Source organism: Rhinolophus sinicus, linkage group LG02 (assembly GCF_036562045.2).
Source record: "Rhinolophus sinicus isolate RSC01 linkage group LG02, ASM3656204v1, whole genome shotgun sequence".
Lineage (NCBI taxonomy): Eukaryota > Metazoa > Chordata > Mammalia > Chiroptera > Rhinolophidae > Rhinolophus > Rhinolophus sinicus.
Genome location: NC_133752.1, coordinates 51638585 through 51660790, shown reverse-complemented (window position 1 = coordinate 51660790; position 22206 = coordinate 51638585). Strand labels below are relative to the sequence as shown.

Sequence of the window (22206 nt, the reverse complement as noted above, 5' to 3'; positions counted from 1 at the left end):
ATATTCTCAAGACCCATTCATGTTGTTGCAAATGGCAATATTTTAATATTTTTATTGCTGAGTAGTATTACATTATGCGCGCGCACACACACACACACACACCACTTCTTTTTCCAGTCAACCAATGCTTAGGTTATTTTCCTGTCTTAGCTATTGTAAATAATGCTGAAGTGGACATAAGGGTACATTTATCTTTACAAATAAGATTTTTCAGGTAAATATTCAGAAAAGGAATCGCTGGGTCATATGGTAGTTCTATTCTTAATTTTTGCATACTGTTTTCCATAGTGGCTGCACTAATTTACATTCCCATGAACAGTGTATGAGAGTTAACTTTTCACCACACCCTCTCCAATACTTGTTATTTATTGTCTTTTTGATAATAGCCTTTCTAACAGGTGTGAGGTTATATCTCATTGTGGTTTTGACAACTTGTGATTTTATATATAAATGTTTCTAAATGTATATATTGTACTGGAACATTTAAGAGAATTTAAGATTGCCCTTTTTATATGTTTAATGTATAAAAATTGCTTAAGTACTTTGGAAAGCTTTTTTCCCCAATAAGACAATTGAAGTATTTTAAAAGGAAACAGTATGTTGAATTTATGAATGCATTTTAACATGTTTGAAGGTATTTAATTTTGTAAATAGAACTTAAGGTCTATCAGAGTGCTTAAATAGACTTAAAAATTTTTACGCAATAACTAAGGTTTATCAGCAGAATTTAAAGGCTACAGAAGAAGAAAGATTTGAATCTGAATCATGTTTGTATCCCAAAGCCATCTGTGTAGTGACATTAATAATATGGATCAAATTCTAAATGGAATGGGTTTAAAAGAGACACTTGGAGGAGTGGAACTGGACCCCATTCTAACAGGTGCACGGAGGCTTTCCCACACCAACAAGCAATTCTAGGACACCAACAAGGTATCTGAGAATGCAGCTCAATTCTGGCACTATTTGGAGATAGGATCTTATTCCACAGGTAAAGGGCTCAGACCTACAAGATCACCCTCCACTTCAGACACCAATCACAAGCCTACCTTGTTACCTGTGCTTCTGACCAACTGGCTGCAAATTGTAGGTTCCAAGGATCTTCTCCAATTCCGGATGCCAATTGCAAGGCCAGGTTGTTACCTGTACTCTAACCGACTGGCTGTAAGTCAGAGGATTCCATGATCCCTTCCTTGGGTTCTGTTAATTTGCTAGCGTGCTTCACAGAACTCAGGAAAACACATTAACTCAGTAGATTACCAATTTAGTATAAAGAATATTACAAGATATGAATCAGCAGCCAGATGAAGAATCAAAAGCTAGATGAACAGCATAGGGCAAGGTCCCAAACAAAGGAGCTTCCATTGTCGTGGAGCTTGGGGCCTGACATGGTGGTAAGTGGAAGCGTTCTGGTTCTTCAACTTGGAAGCTCTTGAAAAGGACCTGCACCCTGTCCTTTTGAGTTTTTATGCAGGTTTCATTACATAGTCATGATTGACCAAAAGTCACTGGCCATTGGCTATGGATTCAACCTCAAGCTCCTCTCCTCTTCCTGGAAATGGGGGGGTGGGACCGAAAGTTCCAACCCTCTAATCATGCACATGGTTAGCTCCATTGGCAACCAGTCCTCATCCTTAGGTGCTTTCCAAAAGTCACCTGATTAACATAACAAAAGACCTCTGTTGCTCCCAGAAATTCCAAAGGTGTTAGGAGTTCTGTGCCAGAAGCAGGGCGAAGACCAAACATATATTTCTTGTTATAAATCACGGTATCACTGGCATCAAGCATAGATCCAAGTACAGACTCAGACATTAGGGTTGCTATTTGGGCATTGATGTGATGCTCTCTGCAGCTTTGAAGTCTCATCCTTAGATAATTGTGCAAGCAGCAGGCATTTCTGAGATGGACCAGAGTGGAAGATAGCAAGACTGTGTGAGCTCACCTGTGACACCTCCTAGGGTGGGATTCAGGAGCTGGAGATGTTTGCAGCTGTGTAGACAGAGGTAACACCTGCCAACGAGCTTATTACATATGGTAAAACCCTGTTTGTACCTACAAACTGACACTCAATGCAAGTAAAAAAGGAGGAAGGACAATCTGCGACAATGAAAGGGCCAAGCAACTGGAGGAGCTGCGGAGAGTGGATGCCTTAGAGAGTCTGGAGGAAAGAAACAGAAGCCCATTTTCGAGCTAGGTCTCAGGAGGCATCAGAACCCAGGGATTCAAAAGTCGGGAATGAAGTTTACTGTCTCTGTCTCTCCAGAGTCTCATGGTCACTTATTTCTGCTTTTGCCTGCACGTCTGTCATTTTTTTTTCTTCAGTCTTTAACTACAAACCTGCTTCTCTGTTTCTCTGTGATTATGCCACAAAAATGACTGTTGCAGCCTTATATGCCTCTCTGTTCAAGCAATCAGAAACTGATAAAAGTTGTGAGTCACAATTGCAAATTTCCAGGAGAAAAAAATTGTGATTGACTCACCAATCACTTCTGACTAAGGGAGCAGAATCTATTGTCCACTGTCCTTTTAACAAGCATAAATATCTTCTCTGAAAGGAAGACCCAGTTGTCTTGGAGTGGGTTGTGAGGTGCATGCAAGAATTATCTGGGCATTACTGGTGTCGTGGGACATGTCTGGAAAAGGAAACTAGAGAAAAATATTATCCCAAATCTAATTTAAAAATAGAAACCAATTCAAAACTTTTTCCAGAATGTGAAAGGATTTTTACATAGTTCAAAAGTAGGTTTTTATCAAGTTTAAGGAATAAAATGAAACACAGTAATTAGGTCAATGATTTTCAAAGTTTTTTTTTTTTTCTTTCCTTCAGCAGAATCTTTTTACAAATGAAATCTCATGTGCAACTCCAAGATAAAACAGATGCAGATGGAATACTGTGCCTAAAGCATTGTCAAGGGGCATGGAACCCTCCCTGCCCCTTCTTCTGAAGGATGTATTTTATATCCTAATAGTTTCCATCTTCTCTTTCTAGCTCTCGCCCCCACCCACAGCATCCACATGAAACTACTCTTGGGGTGCCTTAAAGGAATCCCATCTTAATTGACATATTTATTTCAATTATAGTACTCTTTATTTTGGCATGTATATTTATGTGAATGGTTTCCTATATGTTCGTGTTAAGGACCATGAAAAGTGAGACTTGGCCTTTTTGGTTCACCATTGTGATCACCCCTACCAACCCAGACCACTGGCTGGAACACAGATGTGCTGAGGCAATAATTGTATTGAATGAGTATAGATAAATTAAGAACATTTTAAAGACAGAGTTGATAGCAATTCAGGAAAATACATTTACCATTCCATCACACACTTGTTTACTCCCTCAGGAGCTCAGCATTAGGCTCTCCAGGCATTCTGTTATTCTCCCGTCGAGTTTCTGTACATAGAATAAAAACCTACATGTATGGTAACAGCAGACTCTTATCCTGCTGTTTAATGTGACGGCAAACAACAGAACAATTGTAAGAGCCAGACTTTGGGCCATTTCAATATCCCTGTAGAAAGGGGAAAATAAATAACTACGCAACAGTATTCAAAGAGCACTGTGTTATCTAATATGGTTTATAAAACAAGTCAATTTCGGTAATTGTCAATGGAAACAGCCACACTATTTGAAAATTTTGAATGTTTTGATGCTGGTTTTTTTTTTTTTTTTTTTTTACTGAAGTGGTACTCCATGCCGTTAAGTTGTAACAAATTCAAAATTCACACTTCCTTGTGTCACCTCAGTTTAATAATCCAATAAATGACACAAAAGGCAAAACAATGAAAACAGCATCATAGAGCACAGCAGCTTTGTCTGGTTCTGTCTAGATAAAATCTTCAGTTTTTTCGTAGTTTTACCTAGAAATCCAGTTGTAGAATCCAATTGAATCCATTTCAGCTAATAATTTATTTTGATTTTTAACTTCATAGTCTGTCTCAACGGAAAGAGACTTTATAGCAGTTACTTTGTTTCTTCGACAGTCTCTCATTGTCCTCTTCCCAGGCTCCATATCCACGATTAGCATAGCCTCCATGGTTGCCAGGAGGGACTCCTTTATCCAGGTCTGGATGCCTCATCCTGCCAGAGGAGGGAGGGAAAAGGTGGGCGGAGTGGGCAGGACGGGGCCAGGGTCACCTGGACTGTGTGTTAGGGACCGGGCCCGGCAAACACCAGCTTCTTTCCCCAAAGTGCCGTCACATCAGTGGAGTGTCTGAAGAAACATCCTTTTCTCCAAAAGTTGCTGAAAGCAACTTAATTGTCATTAGTATAAATGCTAGAAAGCCAGCTGATACCCATATTTTAGGAACCCTCACACCCAAGGGTTATTAAAAAGTTATGTCAGAAACATTTTAATTATGGGTTGTCTTCATGATGGTCCATTTGATGTTGCCATTTAACATTGTGGGTTGGTTGCATATGTTAAGACTCCATGTTCTGATTGTAATTTATTTCATACAGATTTTAGTTTCATTTTTGTATTTCTTTTTTTTTTTTTTGGTTAGGTTTTTGACAAACTACCTATTGTCCTTTCTTTGAAGGTTTATAATTTAGGACATGTAGCTGAAAATATGTTAAAAAACAAGCCATAGATAATCAGAATCTCACCATAGGTGTAAATGGTAGTTATATTATTTGTATAAAATTGTAAATCTACACATTTTTGCCCATCAGAAAGAAAAGAAATATAGCACATTTCTGCATGACATTTCAAGATCTTTCCATAAACTTGATCCAAACTAGATAACATGTAAAGATATTTTATAAATTACATCATTCTGTTATAATTTTTGACTTGGAGATTAATTTATAACAAGCTCCCATTTGTAGATGTTAAAGCCTGGGGATTTAGGAAAAGGAAAAGGGAAGCACTTGGGTAGAAGTTCTATCACAGCAGCTTATCAGCAGTAAAATAGCCGCATCATGGGACGTGATACCTCAGATAAATACTCTGATGTTGTAGTGGTGATTTTTTCCTCTAGGTGGTAGTCAGTGGTTTTTTCTTTTTCCTTCTCCCCCATTTTGACGATAATAGGTCATTTTTACTATTTACAGAAAGATTAGTTTCACATTTGGATGGCGATTTGAAATCCAATTGTGTTTCATATTCCATTACATAAAAGAATGTTTCCAGTTCTTCCTGCCCAAGATGCAGGGTGATGCATTGGGATGTACAGAGGTTTTCAAAAGGGAGTGGTTACGATGCGCCCCACAGTTCTATGGCTCTCAACGTAGATTTTTATGTCCTGCATTCTTCTCTGGTTTTGCTTCTCTCTACTCAAAATCCTTTAACAGCTTCCCTTCACCCACATGGGCGTTGGACTGCCCTGCTCCTTGCCTTTTCATATTCCTTTGTTTGTTCATTTATTGAATAACTATGTGTTGAGGCCTGCTCTGTGCCAGGCACAGCTTTGTTCTTACTAAAATGACCTCTTTCTTAATCTCCTCGTGGGTAATCCTATCCATTATTCAAAGCCCAGCTGAAACACTTCTTGAAGCTGTCCTTGATATACCTTAATAGCCCAATTTGTATTTCCTCTGGGAGCTCATGACAAATACTGTATTACCTATATTTTTCTAATGACAAGTCACATTCAGTTTTGCATTATCATTACTTATGTAAGGCTTTTAGAACATCTATTAGATTATAGTCTTCTTGAGGACACAGATTACGTTTTAGTCCCACTGCTTCCCCCAAAATTCCTAGCATGGTACTTTGTAGATTGTCATAAGCATTTGTGGAATAAATAACTAAATTTTAGACCAGCTTAAATTTAAATTTTTTCTATGTTGAAGAATTAGGAAACCAATATATCTAGTACTTTATGACATTTTGTGGTCTTGGTACAGCAGCTTTTTAAATAATTAGGACTTACTGATTGTTTATCTTATATTCCCATGAATATTTATTTCCCTCTGTCTTGTCTTCCCCTTACTTACAGTGTTTTGATAAGAAAGATAAGTAGGAAAAAAACGAAAAAAAAACTATAGAAAAAAATTCAACGTAGGCCAAATCAAGTTTTGAACCTGGGTTTCCCAAACTCCTTGAAGAGGGGAACTCCATGAATGGACTTTATATAGTCTGGGAACTCCACGATATTATATTCAAATCTTGTTGTGTGTGAGTCAGTAGTTTTTATCCAATTCTTTAAGGTATGTTTTACACAAAAATAAAACAAAACAAAACACCAACTTCAAAAAACCCACTGTTCTAATTAGTCTTCATCCTTCTACTTTATTCTGATATTTCAAAAAATGTCACTATATATGAAAGACTTTGTAAAATTAATTTCTATGTGTAAGCTAATTTTAGAGATTATGGTTGTCAGCAAAGCTCCATGCCATAGACAGTCATTTGGTATAGCTTGGTAAAAGACCATTCATTGGTAAGACTTGGAGAAGTGATTGTCAAGGTTGGTTCCCCGCCCCCCAGCCCCGCCCATCTTAATAAGATGAAATACAAAAATGTGAAGTCAATAACCCTAACGGCTGGTATGCAATTATGAAAGAGCATGTTATTTGTTACCTAAGTACTAAAAGGGAGTGAAAAAATGCTATATTGCTTAAAGCTGGCCAAGGTTTGAGGAAACAGATAATGCAATGAATGACTTTGGAATGACAGTCTCATTGCACTTAGTCTGTCTCATAACTTTCCACCATGATGCAGTGTCCTATAAAATTTTTGGTATTACATACCTGATGGGAAACAGGCCTCTATAGGAAATAAATAGTTTTCCCACTTACTAATCTAAAAAGCATTCTTTTTTCTGATGCTACCCAAATTAAAAAAAAAAAAAATCAGCTCAGTCATCCACAACATGGTAGCGAGCTGCATCTTTAACTGCGTCTCCCAGGATGTTCACACATGGTTCCTAAGTTCCATATAAATGAGATTTCTTGCAGGGTCTTACACTTTTCAACTTCCTGCTTTTCCTCATCCTGTTGTTTTGACCTTAAATAGAATTAACTTAATTATTCTGCCAGTTATTATTATGTATCCTGGGCCAGGACTGAGTAGCATGCATTAAATGATGAGTAAGATATAGTCTTCAGGCAGCCAATCCTGCCCTGGCCATGTAAATAATTAAGTAGAATAAAGTATTAGTAGATGATCAATATGTTTGTACAGTATACACGTACAGTACAAGTATCCAGGCAGATAAAATAGTTTTTTTACATGAAAATCTATATCAGATAGTCCTCACAGTCATTTCTGCAAAACCCAAACTTCCATCTATATGTAAAGAACAATGTAAATATGCACATATGCTGAAGTTTGGAAAGCATTTTTACTTATGTGCTCTTCTTGAAAACATTATTTTAAGAAGTACTATATGGTAAACTAATATTTGACAAGGGAGCCAAGAATACCCAATGGAGAAATGATAGTTTCTTCCATAAATGGTTCTGGGAAAATTGGATATTCACGTGCAAAAAATAAAACTAGACTCTGATCTTATACCACTCACAAAAAATGAACTCAGACGGATTAAAGACTTAAATGTAAGACCAGAAACCATAAAACTCGTAGGAGAAAACAGGAAAAAACCCTCTTGAGGTCTTTGCAATGATTTTGGGATATGAAAACTAAAGCACGAGTGAAAAAATAAAATAAAAATAAACAAGTGGGACTATGTGCAACTGAAAAGCTTCTAAGGGAGCAAAAGAAACAGTTATCAAAATGAAAAGGCAACCTGTGGAATGGGGAAAAATATTTGCAAATCATGTGTCTGATAAGGGGTTAATATCCAAAATATATGAAGAACTCATACAACTCAATAGCAAAGAGCAAATAATCTAGTGACAAATTGGACAAAGGATCTGAATAGACATTTTTCCAAAATGGGATGTGAATGGCCAACAGTACCTGAAAAGATACTCAATATCAACAATTATTAGGGAGATGCAAATCAAAGCCACCGTGAGATGCTACCTCATGCCTGTTAGGATGGCTATCATCGAAAAGACAAGAAATAACAAATGTCAGTGAGGATGTGGGGAAACTGGAACCCTTGTGTACTGTTGCTGAGATTGGAAATTGGTGTAGCCACTATGGAAAACAATATGGCAGTTCCTCAAAACATTAAAGATAGAACTACCATATGATCCACCAGTTCTACTTCTGGGAATATATCCAAAGGAAACAAAAACACTTATATCTGTACCCCCCCTGTTCAATGCAGCGTTATTTACAATAGCCAAGATGGAGAAACAACCTAAATGTTTATCAACAAATGAATGGATAAAGAAAAGTGGTACATACATATTGTCAGAAAGAGGGGAGAATTTTCCGCACACCCGTCAGGTTCTTCTGGCTGGACTAATAATAAAATCAACACAGATTAAATTAACAGGAGAAAACACAATACGTGCACATAGGAGAATCATAAATAATGGTCAGAAATGAAGAATTGGTCAGCCAGCATTTTATACTTTTTTGTACTAAGAAACAATAAATTTGTGAAGAATTGACAGGACAAAGAAAAATTTTCTGCTCATTAGAAAGGAATCTAAGCAAGATTTGGGTATTCATTAGTGAGGAATCTAAACAAAGTTTGGTCTTGAGTAGTAAATTAAGAAAGAGACAACAAGGTTTGTTTATATAAGCTCTTGGGCCCTGGATCTCTTGGTTCTAGTGATAAGGATTTCTCAGGGCACCTTGTAGAGTGGAGATTTATTTCCTGCACTCCAGGAGACAAGGGAAGGTTAACGTGCCCTTCTTATACTGTCAAGTAACTTAATTCAATTAGCAGTATGCCATTGTGGGATATTTGGGGGTGGTTTGCCCTGGGCCCCAACAAGATACAGTAGAATATTGTTGAGCAATAAAAAAAAAGGAAATCCTGCCATTAATGACAACGTGGGTGGACCTTGATGGCATTATGCTAAGTGAAATAAATCAGACAAAGACAAATACTGTGTGATCTCACGTACATATGGAATGTAAAAAAAGAAAACAAACTCATAGAAAAAGGGATAAGATTTGTGTTACTAGAGATGGGGGTGTAGGAAGAGGGGAAGTTGAAGGAAGGTGGTCCAAGATACAGACTTCCAGTTGTAAGATAAATAAGTACTGGGGATGTAATGTACAACATGATGACTATAGTTAACACTGCTGTATAGTGTATTTGAAAGTTAGTAAGAGAGTAAATCCTAAGACTTCTCATCACAAGGAAAACAAAACCATTTTTTTCGTTTTCCTTTTTTTGTATCTATATGAGATGATGGATGGCAACTAAACTTATTGTGGTAATCATTTCACAATATATATAAGTCAAGCCATTGTACTGTATACCTTAAACTTTTATAACTGTATGTCAATTATATCTCACTTTCCTGTGTGCTTTGGGTGAGACTTGCTTTTGTGGTTATCATCAATACAGCACAATGTCATCCTTTGAGAGCCATTGCACACCGGCATTCATGGGTGGCACCAGGGATGAGGCAGCTTCCTAGGAATGATGAACTCAGCATGAAAGAACTGGTATTAGAGAAGTGCAGAGGCATTTTGTATTGTTTCAATACAAACAAGTTCCAAAGAACCATGACATGGCATTATGCGTTCTCATAGCATTGGTACTTTTTCCTTGATGAAAGGGATAGGAAATTAACCAAGACTAGCACACTTGATGATAAAGAAAATGAAGAGATAGTTCCTGGACCTGTTCAAGAAGAGCTGTTACCTAGACATTAGGACAAATCATTGCATGCACTCACTGGACAATAAAAAAAAAATACTTAAATACCTGTTCTCTAACCATTATACTGCATTGTCATCAGTCTCTAGATATGAGTTCTTTAAATACATTATTTCATCAAATAGTTTATATAGACAGGGACCCTGCACACACTGGAGGCAGCCCATTGAGAATCAGTACTTGGTCCAGAAAGAATGGTGCCATCTGTTTCCTAGAGACTGTTCGGCTCCCATCTACCATCGATGGCAATACCCCTTTAGTGGTCTGAGGACTTACAAACTACTCAAAACATGGTATGGCCATGGACACTTAAAGAGGTGGTTAATGTATGGGAAGGAATGCCCTCCCTTCCACTGTGTAGAACTAAACAAAATGAAACCATTTGGAAATCTCTGCCGACTCTGCGACATCCTTGTTTCAACAGTCACAATCACATAACAATTGAAAAGGGTTTTGAGAAACTTCAAAGTAAACTAAATTCTATAACAAAGTCCATGTAGAACGTGACATTAAATTAAGTAGGTAAAAAATGGTAGCAAGAAGATAGGATTATATGGTAAAAAGGAATTTTATTTTAACTTGTTTTTAAGAATTTAAATTTCATAACAAATTGTGTGAGAGCAGTATTATATGTATATGTTTGCACATGTGTTTTAAGTATTTATCTGTTAGAGAAGTGTGAAATCATAAGATGTGTGGGATTTCCTTTAAGATATTTGAGGGCTAGAGAAGAATGAGAGATGATAGGTAAAATGATTTACAAAAACATTGATAATTGTGGACACTGGGTGCTGGGTGGTTGGGGAACTTAATATACTACTCTCATTCTTTGCGTGTTTAAATTTCTAAATTAAAAAAAAGATTTAAATGAATTTGTTGATGTAGAATAGTGTCAGGCATTGGAAAGACACTCTACAAGTCTTTACTGCATCAATGTACCTCTTTCCTTCTCTTTGAATTTTTGTAGCGCTTTGTATTATTATTCTGGATAGCCAGTGTATAGTATGCTTTATAATAGTAATTGGATTGTAAGCTGTACTTAGTATACCTATTTATTAATCATTTTTTTTTATGTCTTGCAAAGTCAAGCCCATAATTTCTCACATTTTTTTTTCCACACTGTATACCCAACACATGTGGTAGGCTCTCAGTAAAAGTTTGTTGAATGAATAATAGATGTTTAATACATACCTGCTGAATTGAAAGGGATAACTGTGTAACAAATGACACTGTCGACTGAAAAATAATATTGACTAGGTGTTTCATCACCAAAAAGGATTTAGGGAAAAAGAAAGGGTTGCAACCCAGTGCATGCAGACATGGCAAGCCACATGCACACTCTGGCCTCTGTGCCAAGATGGAGGGTTATTTACAGAAGGGAAAAGGAAGTTAAGGGAAGGGGAAGTTAGAATCACAGCGCTCTATTATAAACATAGGGTTCTTCCTGTAGGGTTTTCCTGTGTAGAGTTCTCGTGATTACATAGAGTGCGAGAACTTCCCTGAGCCTGAGTTACCCTGATGTATAGACCCTTCCAGCTGATTATTTAAAGTTCCAATTAGTCTTTATCAACATGGAGCAAATTCTTATTGCTTGCTCCTAGTAACTGTTTCTTCACTGGGTTATGATAAAAAATATTTTTCCTTTCTAATTAATACATAAATTTCTGAGAGCAAGGTATAGTTGGGGATACCTTTACTGGATCATGGATTTTTTTCATCCCTTCCTTTCCTTGGGAAAGGACTGATTCAGGCTTCTGTGAAGATAATGTTTAGTGTTATTTCTTGTTACAGTATCTGTTCCTAGGTCTTTACATTTAGAATCTTTGTAAACACAGGTGTATAAATAGAATGGTCTTCAAGGAAAGGAACCTTACCCTTAGTAAGCCTCTGAACAGTTGTGTTCTGCACCTGTAGTAATAAAATTTGAACGAGATAATGTATTGAATTTTAATCACATGTTACCTTGTTACATATTCACTGTTTGGAAACATTTCCTTTATTGTGGACTTGTTAGTAAAAGGGTGGTGTTGCCAATTAAGCCACTGAATGGCCTGGGGAGTGATTTGACACTGGGGAATGATTATAGTGTTGATTATAGTGTGTAAAAATAGCAGTCTTAGGTTAAAGTGAAAAAGTCTGGTAAACAAGCTCACTGAAAGCTGATCTCAGTAGCAATGCTTCCTGTTTGTAAATTTATAGATTCAGTTGGATTTTTCTCCAAACACACAGAAAAAGATCATTTAGTCAACAGCTATATATATTAAAAATGTTACAGCATCAGTATATTTAATAAAATTGACCAATGAAGGGGAATAGAATTTGCCACCCCCAAAATTTTCCTCTTTGGCGTAAGGATTATCTTGAGCTGGTTACTTTTTTTTAAAAATACATTTTATTGGGGAATATTGGGGAACAGTGTGTTTCTCCAGGGCCCATCAGCTCCAAGTCATCATCCTTCAATCTGGTTGTGGCGAGCACGGCTCAGCAAGTCCAGTCGCTGTTTTCAATCTTTAGTTGTAGGGGGCACAGTCCACCACCCCATGGAGGGAATTGAACCCTCAACCTTGTTGTTGAGAGCTCCTGCTCTAACCAACTGAGCCATCTGGTGGCCGCCACAAGCTGGTTACTTTTTAAGAAACAGCAGAGACAGGCAAAGCTCTGAAAACCTCCCAGAGGGACCGTTTTGTAAGGTACATTTCTATTTGTAAGGGAAATCTCCATTGTAAGGGTGTCTCTCTCTCTGTAACCAGAAGAGGAGGAGGAGGAGGATTAAATCTGTAGAAACTCTTATCATCGATGGAGGAGGCAATGAATGACCTAGGTCTGTACAACAACTGGACCCTCATTTGCTGTGCTTGCCTGATAACCTCCCATCACTGACATCTCCATCCCAACATACTCTTTTGTCTTTAGCTGGAAAAGGTGTTTAATGCAGTGGCTTAGGACATTTCTGGGAGTTACTGAGTTTTCCTGGGTCTCTCCCTCCTATCCAGGAAGTATCTGTGATATTCAACTGTAATTATTTTTCTCCTGTTAATCTGTCTTTTATTACAGGGGGTGGGGGGTGGGGAAGGGGCGATGATCTCAGCCAAGACTCTGGAAGGGTTGAGGAAAAATTATTCTTCCTCCCCTACAGCAGCACCAAAGATAGTTTAACAAGAGTTCCTAGAGCTTTTAGTTTGACTTTTTAGAAACATTATTCTGACATTTAACATGTTGACTGTTTCCACATTTATTTACCTGAACATATTCAGTGCTTGTTTAATACAGATTATTTCAGTTATTTTAAAAAGGCATTTAGGAAAGACAATGTTAATCTTATTTCCATCTACTGGTTTTTGTTGTTGTTGTTGTTGTTTTGCTTGTTTGTTTTTTAAATATGACCTTTATATTTTATTTTGTATGTTTTTTTGGAAGGCTCTGGATATTTTCTTTATATTGGGATATGGCGTTCCCTAACAATTTCCTAAAAGGTGGACAATATACTAAGATGAAAGAGTATCTGCTGTTCTTCATCCTCCTAGGGGGGAAAAAAAGTGAATCTAAAAGCTAGAATATGTAAATTTAGTTTACATCTATGTTAGAAGTTAGGTTATGTATATCAGAATTCTCAGAGATTGAGCATAGCATAGGGTGGATTTCCCAAATTTACCTGTTCACAAAAATCTTCTGGGAGGGTACTTGCTAAAGTAGATTTTTGGGTCCCCCATGCCTGCTGAGTCAGAATCTGTTATAGAACAGAAAGAGTTTGTCCACTGGGCTCTAGCAGAGCCGAACACTAAACATCGAGAATTGCAGTGGAGAAATATTTGCTGTTTTGTTGTTGAATGGTGCCATCCAGGAGAATGGGAAGCTAATGCTCAAAACCCCGATGGTATGTAGATTACAGGTTATATAGGGCAAAACCACAAGTCACCGTGGGCTAGGGGTTCAGGGTTGTTTTGGGAGCTGACTGGTTGGAGGTGAGGAAAGTAACACATTTCTTCAGGCCTTGAGGACAGTTCTGAGGTCTGTTCCGGAGTCCCTCTCTGTCCGGTCTCATGGGAAAGTAGCCAGGGGGTGGTTCTACCTTAGGGCTCAGGAACTAAAGCATAATTTATGTCAAGATGTTATCTTTAGCCTGCAGAGGTTCAGACCCTGTGACCATCAGTCATGTCTGGGCTATTACCCGGTTTCCCTGAAAATAAGACCTAGCTGAACCAGCATCTCTAATGCGTCTTTTGGAACAAAAAATATAAGACCCAATATATGTTATATAATAATATATTATGTTACATTATACCCGGTATTATATTATATTATATTATATTATATTATATTATATTATATTATATTATATTATATTATATTATACCCGGTATTATATTATACCCAGTCTTATAGTAAAATAGGACCAGGTCTTATATTAATTTTTGCTTCAAAAGACGCAGTAGAGCTGATGGTCTGGCTAGGTCTTATTTTTGGGGAAACACGGTATCTTCTGCTGCCTTGGGAGTTGGTGACAGGAGTTGGTAATTTTCAGGGAAAAGGCTAGGTCTCTAAGGGGGTATATATATATATATATATATATATATATATATATAGAGAGAGAGAGAGAGAGAGAGAGAGAGAGAGAGAGAGAGAGAGAGATGATTTCTAGAGCTAGGATTTACAACTAAATATAATCAAAGTCATAAGGACCCTCGGTTTCAAATCTCCAGGGGAAGGGGCCTGGAGTGTTTGTTAAACATATTAATAGAAACATTGAGTAGTGGTTAAGAGCAGGTATTTGGGCCTAGAAAAGCTGAGTTAGAATCTTGATTTCACCACTTCTTAACAGGATATCCATGGGGGAAGGTATTAATAGCGCTAAACCTCAGTTTTCTCGTATATAAATTGGGGGCAGTGGTAAAATGTACTGAGAGTTGCTGTATGGATTAAATGAGATGGTAAACTATATTAACGAGCATGAGTAATGTTAGCCTTAATTTTTCATTGATGAAATAGTAACTTTCAAGATAGGTAGGTTGGGTAGAAACTGTCCAAGTCCCATCACTTCTGCATTGCTAGGGTAGAAAAATTAGTTGCAGGGGGCACAGCTTGATCCCTTTGGATTAATGCAGATTTGTAGACTTTCCTTCAATCCTTTATTCCACTGCTTAAAGGAAGGGCCACTGCCTATTTTAATGACACTGAGATCAGCTAATCCTGCACCTAGAATGCTGTGTTTGTCTCTGAATCCATCTTTAATATGAGGCTCTTGTTGGAGAGCCCAAGGGCAAGTGAGGACTTCCTCTAGTTTACAGAACTGGATTTGTGCCTTCTTGCTGTAAATGTTTATACATCTGGAAGAATTCATTGTGAAGCTAACTTTGTTTTTCACATATTTTGGTAGTGAGTTGTAGAGAAGGATGCTTTTACCACTCACTGGCCTTTAATCATTAGCGGCTACTAAGCAGGAAATACTGAGAAAAATAAATGTGACCAATTTTGACTGACCATTGTTAAAAGATGAACTGAGGCATATTAAATATTTTAAGAGTTTATCTGAGCAAAAATTGATTTGAATTGGGCAGTGCCAAACCAGAAGTGGTTAGGTTAGGAGCACTCTGCTGATAGAACCAAGGGAACAGCTTATGTAGAGAAGGTGCAGAAGCAAAGAAAGGAGATTATTTGATTTGTTGTAGCTTAAAGCCAAGTTGATTGTGATTGGTTGTCCTTAGCGTTTTGGTTTCATAACCCTGAGGCATTTACAGGCTTAGATTTTGGTTTGCTTACCTAGACCACCCCAGCATTAGTGTCACCTTAGTCTAATGACCACCTTTTTAAATTAATTTGTTAATAACACCACACAAGTTTATGTCAATTCACAAAGACCTGCTAGTTTCCTCGCAACTTTTAAAGCTTGAATTTCAAAATCTTAGGGAGCTGAGTATTCTTGTTTTAGTCATTGGTATTATGATCTGGTGTCCATTCTAATATGTCTGCCCTCGTGACTCACTGGAGATATATATATATATTTAGCACCCTTGTTGTAGATCATAAAAGATCAGCAAACACTTAAAAAACATACTTTTTTTTTTCTTTCTTTCTTTCTGTACGGTATTGCATTGCTGGAAGAAGACAGGAAATACAATAAACTAGAAGCATGGAATTGGACTGGGTCTTTGGAAGAAGAGGTGTTTGAAGCAAAATTCAGAGATAAAACTCAGAAAACACTGAGACTGTTGATGGAGCTGAATACAGAAAACTGTTCATGTATTAATTCCACAAGCATCTCTTAATTTTTTGTTGTTAATAGAGGCTGTTAATATTCTTATTGTTCTTTATGTAACTTTTTTTGAATTAAAATCTTTATTTCAAGATACTTGTAGATTAATTTGCAGTTGTAAGGAATGATACAGAAATCCTATGTACCCTTTACCCAACCTCCCTCATTGGTAACATTTTACAAACATTTCAGAAAGTCATAGCCATGATATTGACATTAATAGAGTCAAGCTGCAGATGAGCATCTCTGTCACCACAAGGACCCCCCATGGTGCCCTTTTACCTACTTCCTCTCACCTCAGCTCCCTCCTTAATAACCCTTGGCTATCTCTAAGGTGTTCTTCATTTCATAATTTTGTAATTTCAAGAACGTTATATAATTGGGATACTACAATATGTAATCATTGGTATTGGCTTTTTTTTTTTTTCCACTCAGCATAATTCTCTCGAGCTTCATTGAGGTTTTGTGTGTATCAAAAGTTCATTCCTTTTTATTGCTTAGTAGTTATTCACAGTACGGATGTACCACACTTTATTTAATAATTCACCCATTGAAGGATATCTGGGTTGTTTTGGCTATTATGAATAAAGTTGTTATATATATTGGAGTAACTATTTGTGTGTGTGTGTGTGTGTGTGTGTGTGTGTGTGTGTGTGTGTGAATGTAAGGTTTTATTTCTCTGGGATAATTGCCCTGGAGTGCAATTGCTCGGTCATATGGTAGTTACATTTCAGTTTTATAAGCATGCACCAGACTTTTTAGAGTGCCTGTACTATTTTACATTTCCTGCAAAGTGTGAGTGATCCAGAGTCTCTGCATCCTCACAAGCATGTGAGGGTGTTACTAGTTTTTATTTTATCCATTCTTGTAGGTGTATAATGATATCTCATTGTGGTTTTAAAGAATTCTACTGGTTAATGAGGCTGGACATCTTTTCACGTGCCTTTTTGCCATCTGTATATCCTTTTCATTGACATGTCTTTTGCCCACTTTCTAATTGAAATTTTTGGTTTTTTTCTTACTCTTGAGTTTTGAGAGTTCTTTATGTATTCTAGATACTAGTCCCTTGACCGATATGTGGTATGTAAATGTTTTCTTCTGGACTGTAATTTGTCTTTTCTATGCTTATCACATGGTTTTTTTGCGGAGCAAATGGTTTTACTTTTGATAACTTCCAGTTTATCATTTTTTTCCCCCCTTTTATGGATTGTGCTTTTGGTGGCAAGTCTAACAACACTTTGCCTAATCCTAGATTACCAAGATTTTATCCTGGTTTTTTTCTTTTCCTTAAAAGTTTTATATTTTAATCTGTGATCCATTTTGAGCTAATTTTTGTATAAGGAATGAGACCTGGGTCACGTTTCATTATTTTGGTTTATGGATGTCTTCTTGTCCAGCATTGTTTTGAAGGGGACCAAAATTTTGTCACCCCAAAATGTTCCTTTTAGGATATTGATTTTAAACTGGTTATTAAGAAACAAAGGTCTCAGAAAGAACCTTTGACACTCCCCATTCCTTCCTAAGAGATTCAGGTGGAAAGACCTGCTTCAGGAAGGGAATCTTAGCATATCCATCTTAGCCTATTTGAATTAACTGTGGTAGACAAGGATCCATGCAAAAACCTGTTCTGCTAGATTACCCTTTGTGTCCCATTTTCTCTTTTTCATCTACTTGGGAGTTGCCTGCTTTCCCTTCAAAATCCCAGAACCCTGCCTTCCTCCTTTTTTGTGCAAAATGGCATATGATCCTCAACTGCCCAGTGCCTCTTTGGGTATATCATATGGCACCCCCAAATGTACATTTGTAGAAACAAACTTTACACATTTTCTTCTGTTAATCTGACTCTGTTAATTTGATTATTAGCTCAGCTAGAAGAATTTAGAAGGTGGGAGGGGAGTTATTTTGTTACTCCCCCACATTTTATTGAAAATATGATATTTTTTGCATTGAATTGCTTTTGTACTTCTGTCAAAAATCAATTGCACTTATTTGTGTTGACCCATTCTGGGTTCTCTATTCTGTTCCAATTTCATTGATTTCTGCTCTTTACTTTTTCCATCTTTCTTTTTGCTTAGGGTTTATTTTGCTCTTCTTTTTCTAGGTTCTTGAATTGGGAGCTTAAATTAGTGATTTGAGAATTATTCTCTTTCCTGTTGCATTCAGTTCACTCTATAAATTTCTCTCTCAGCACTACGTTAGCAGTCTCCCACAAATTGATATATTGAATTTTCATTTTCATTCCGTTCAATGTGTTTTTTAATTTCCCTGAGACTTCTTTTTTTGTCCATTTATTGTTTAGAAGTTTAGGTCCTAAGTGTTTTTAGATTTTTCCATTATCTTTTTTTTGTTGCTGTTTTCTAGTTTAATTCCCTTATTGGAGAACACATTATTTATGATTTCAGTTCTTTTAAATTGTTGAGATTTGTTTTATGACACAGAATATAGTCTATCTTGGTATGTATTCCTTCGGCACTTGAAAAAAAGTGTGTATTCTGCTGTTATTGGGTGGAATGTTCTATAAATGTTGAGATTCTGTTTGTTGATGGTGGTGTTAAATTCTTCTATATCCATGCTGATTTTCTGTCTGGTTGTTTTATCAATTTTTGAGAGAGGGGTGTTGAAGTCTCCAACTATACTTTTGAATTTACTTATTTTTTTCAGTGTTAGCAGGTTGGAGTTCACATAATTTGCATCTCCTATTTGGTACGTTAGGATTGTTATGTCTTCTTGGTCAGTTTATCCTTTTAATACTAGATAATGTGTCTCTGTTTCTGGTATTTTTGTTTGCTCTAAAGTATATTTTACCCCATATAAATATAGCTAATTTCTGTTTTCCTTTGATTAACGTTTACATGATACATTGTTTTCCATCCTTTTACTTCCATTACTGACCTATATTGTTATATTTGAGGTGAGTTTCTTGCAGACAGCATATAGTTAGTCCATGGTGTTTAATTCACTCTGCCAATCTCTGTCTTTTAATTGGTATATTTAGGCTACTTACATATAACATCTGTATTGATATGTTAAGGTTTGTCTGCCATTTTATTTTTTGTTTTTGTTTTCTGTTTTGTTTTTTCTGTCTTCCCATGTATTTCTTGAACTGTTTCTTAGAATTTCATTTTGATTTATTTATATTGTTTGAGTGTGTCTTTCTGCATAGCTTTTTTAGTGGTTGCTCTAGATATTAATTATACATACATAATTTATCATAATCTACTGGTATAATCATTTTTTTTTAGTTTGAGTAAAATATAGAAACCTTACCTACCTTTTCATCATTTTATTTTCCTTTGTTTATAAGTAATTGTCCTAAATATCTGCCATACATGCATTTATCTACATCTGACAATGTTACAACTTTTGCGTCAACCATCAGTTACCTAATAGCTGATTTACCTCTTCTGTGCTTTATTCTGACTTAACTACCATTCAGCTACCCCACTTACTGCTTTTAAAATAGAAATCAGAGGTAAAGTGCTGTAGATGGGGTAATACCCATGCCACTCAGCTGATTTCAGGAACTGTAAAATCATCACCATCCTCAGTAGGGCTGGGTATGGCAGCAGGGTCATGTTTAGTAGGAAGCAGAGCTGTATTTTAGTTCTTATCATTTCTTCCCCATAATGTTTCTTACTTTGTTTATGTTATGAACTGTAAGAAATTTGGCGTTCTTAACCGGGGAAGTACAAAATGTGTTTCAAAAACAAATATAACATTTCAAAAAATAGTTTCTATTTTTTAAAACCTTTATCCTTGCTTCAGGTTTCCTGCTACACAGAGTGTCTGCACAAATTAGAGGACAGCTATTGGACAGTACTCCCATGGGGGAAGAATTGTTCAACGGTGCCATTTTTCAGGGCTGTTGCAGCCCCGTAATATGCGGGCTGAATTTTCTACCTTCACACTCTCAGCAGAGTCACTCTTTCCTGGGCTCAAACTGCCTCACTGTCACCTGTGACCCTGTGCCCTACTACTTTGAAGTCTCTCAGGTTATTCAGAGATAACACTTCTAATGAAGGGCTATGCAAAATTATTTGTTTGGTTCTAAAGAAATTTTCTAAGACATCTGCTCAGATATGTTATTTTTCTTTTATTCTGGTATCTTGGTTTCTTTCCAGAGGAATAAAATTTGATTTCCATTCAAATGGATTTTGAATGGAAATTTCCATTCAAGTAGATTTTTTCCATTCAAAATTCAGTATTAATAAAAGTAATTGTAGTTCTTACCACACTTGTCATAAGTAATTTTCAACAGTTATCAGGTATTTTGAGGAAAAGGGGACTTTATGGTCAGAAGTTGAGGAAATGCTACACAATCATCCCATTTTGTATGTTTATGTAATAACAACTCTCAAAAGTTGAGTAATAAAGAAATACAGGCTTAACTTTGTTTAACCTAGCATTTAACTATGTAATTCTACATAATTAAATAACCAAGATCATTGAACCACATAATTTTTCTCCAGTATATTTTATTTTACTTTGCATATCAACAATGAATTACTTAGTCTACTACTACCTATTAAAACCAATTTTAGCTTGGAAAATATAAATGAATATTTTATTTGATGCCTACAATGGGTGGGGTATTATACTGGACACTGATGTAATGAATCTTTCCTGGCCATTTAAAGATAACAACAAATCTGTAACTTTACTGTCATCTCCTCTATAGGAAGTTTTCTTAATCTGCATCCCATGGACCTTTCCAGGTTTCAGTGACTGGCATGAACAGCCCCAAAATTGGGTATGGGCTTTTGTATAGAATGTCCACATTACTGTAGAGAGGGCTCATTGTTTTAAAATTAGATCTTCAAAGAATTATGTGACCCCCCCGCCCCAAATAATTAAGACCCACTGTTCTATAGGAGGTAGTTGTTTTTCCTTGCCCAAATCAAGATGCTGCATTAAACAGCAATTTAGATATCTAAACAAGTTAGGAAGATGCATTATAATATATTGATGATAGCAGTTAGGACATTTTATTTCAACTACCTATAATGCATAGGATTTGTATAAAAGGGCATGGGATGTTATGCTTTTCATTTTTTAAATATTTAATAGCAGATTCAAACTTGATTTTTCATTATTGCTTCAGATCCCTGATGTGTTTATTTTTTAAAATTTATTAAATCACAAATGGTTATTAAATAGCTACTATTTACTATATTTTAGATGCTATGAAAATGAGGGGAAGAATCATCAGGTAATTTTAAGAGATAGCTGTTCATTTGAACTTTACATTTCTCAAAAGGTCATTAGTAAAGCTAATATGCTAGACAGCAAGCCACTGCAGAAGCTCGTGGCCCAATAAAAATAAAAACAACAGAAACTGAAGAAGTGTGTTTTTGGCAGAGTTTCTTGAGCAGCCCTGCAACTTAGATCTCTGCTCTCATTACTTACGATGTTTATTATGTTGTTCCCTGGCTCTATGTTAAAGTTCTTCCCATTAATGACTTTCCTTTTATTTCTAGTTTGAGTCTTAATTCTACCAAATTTCTACTTTTGTTCTACTATTATCCCTATCCATCCAATATCTTGCTATAAAAGTTCTGTTCTACATTGAAAACAGGCATGGCCTATTATTTATGTGTATTTTATGTAGTGACGTAGGCAGGATTTAGGTCACAAGGTATAATTTTAATATCTGCATTGGAATGGGGTATGATGGGGTGCAAAATCTAAAACCTTGAACTTAATAGCATCACATTTTAACTAGCTGAATTAATTACTCTAAGAAAATGTACAAATGCCGTAACGTATGAAGAAAATATTTCCTTGGGAGAAAAAATGAACTAATTATAGTAAAAATATTTCGGCAGAAACAGCACTGCATTCTTTGAAAGTGAAATCACGAATAGAGGTAAACTAATATTTCCAGAATTATTGACACTCTATACACAATGTGCATATTTTTCTTGGCCTTAAACATTTTTTTCCACTAAATCAGATTCATTGCATTTGGCAAGATTTCCAGAAAGATCATGAGGTTATTTGTGGGATGAGTATTTGACAAGTTCACATAATGTACAGTTCAGAGTTCAAAGTTGAAGTCACAGTACTGTTTTTCTTGACAAGAATTCTCTCTGGCAAAGAGCCTAGGAAAATTCTGGTAGGTTTCCATGCATCCTACCCAATATTCAACTAATATTATAAAATCAGTCATTAGCTGGGACTAACTAATTGCTTTAGAGTTACTTGTCTGAGTAAGATGACTCTTTTATTAGCCTTGTTGAAACAATAGGGTACATTTAATT

General features: G+C 36.3%; 1 protein-coding gene and 1 pseudogene across 2 annotated transcripts in view; one reads left to right on the top strand and one right to left on the bottom strand.

Annotated features, from left to right (window-relative positions):
- The window catches only part of CFAP299 (cilia and flagella associated protein 299), a 524137-nt gene that overhangs the window by 46813 nt on the left and 455118 nt on the right, over positions 1 to 22206 (top strand). The gene's annotated exons all lie outside the window — the stretch shown is intronic.
- On the bottom strand, positions 3736 to 4077 carry LOC109439634 (BET1 homolog; annotated as a pseudogene).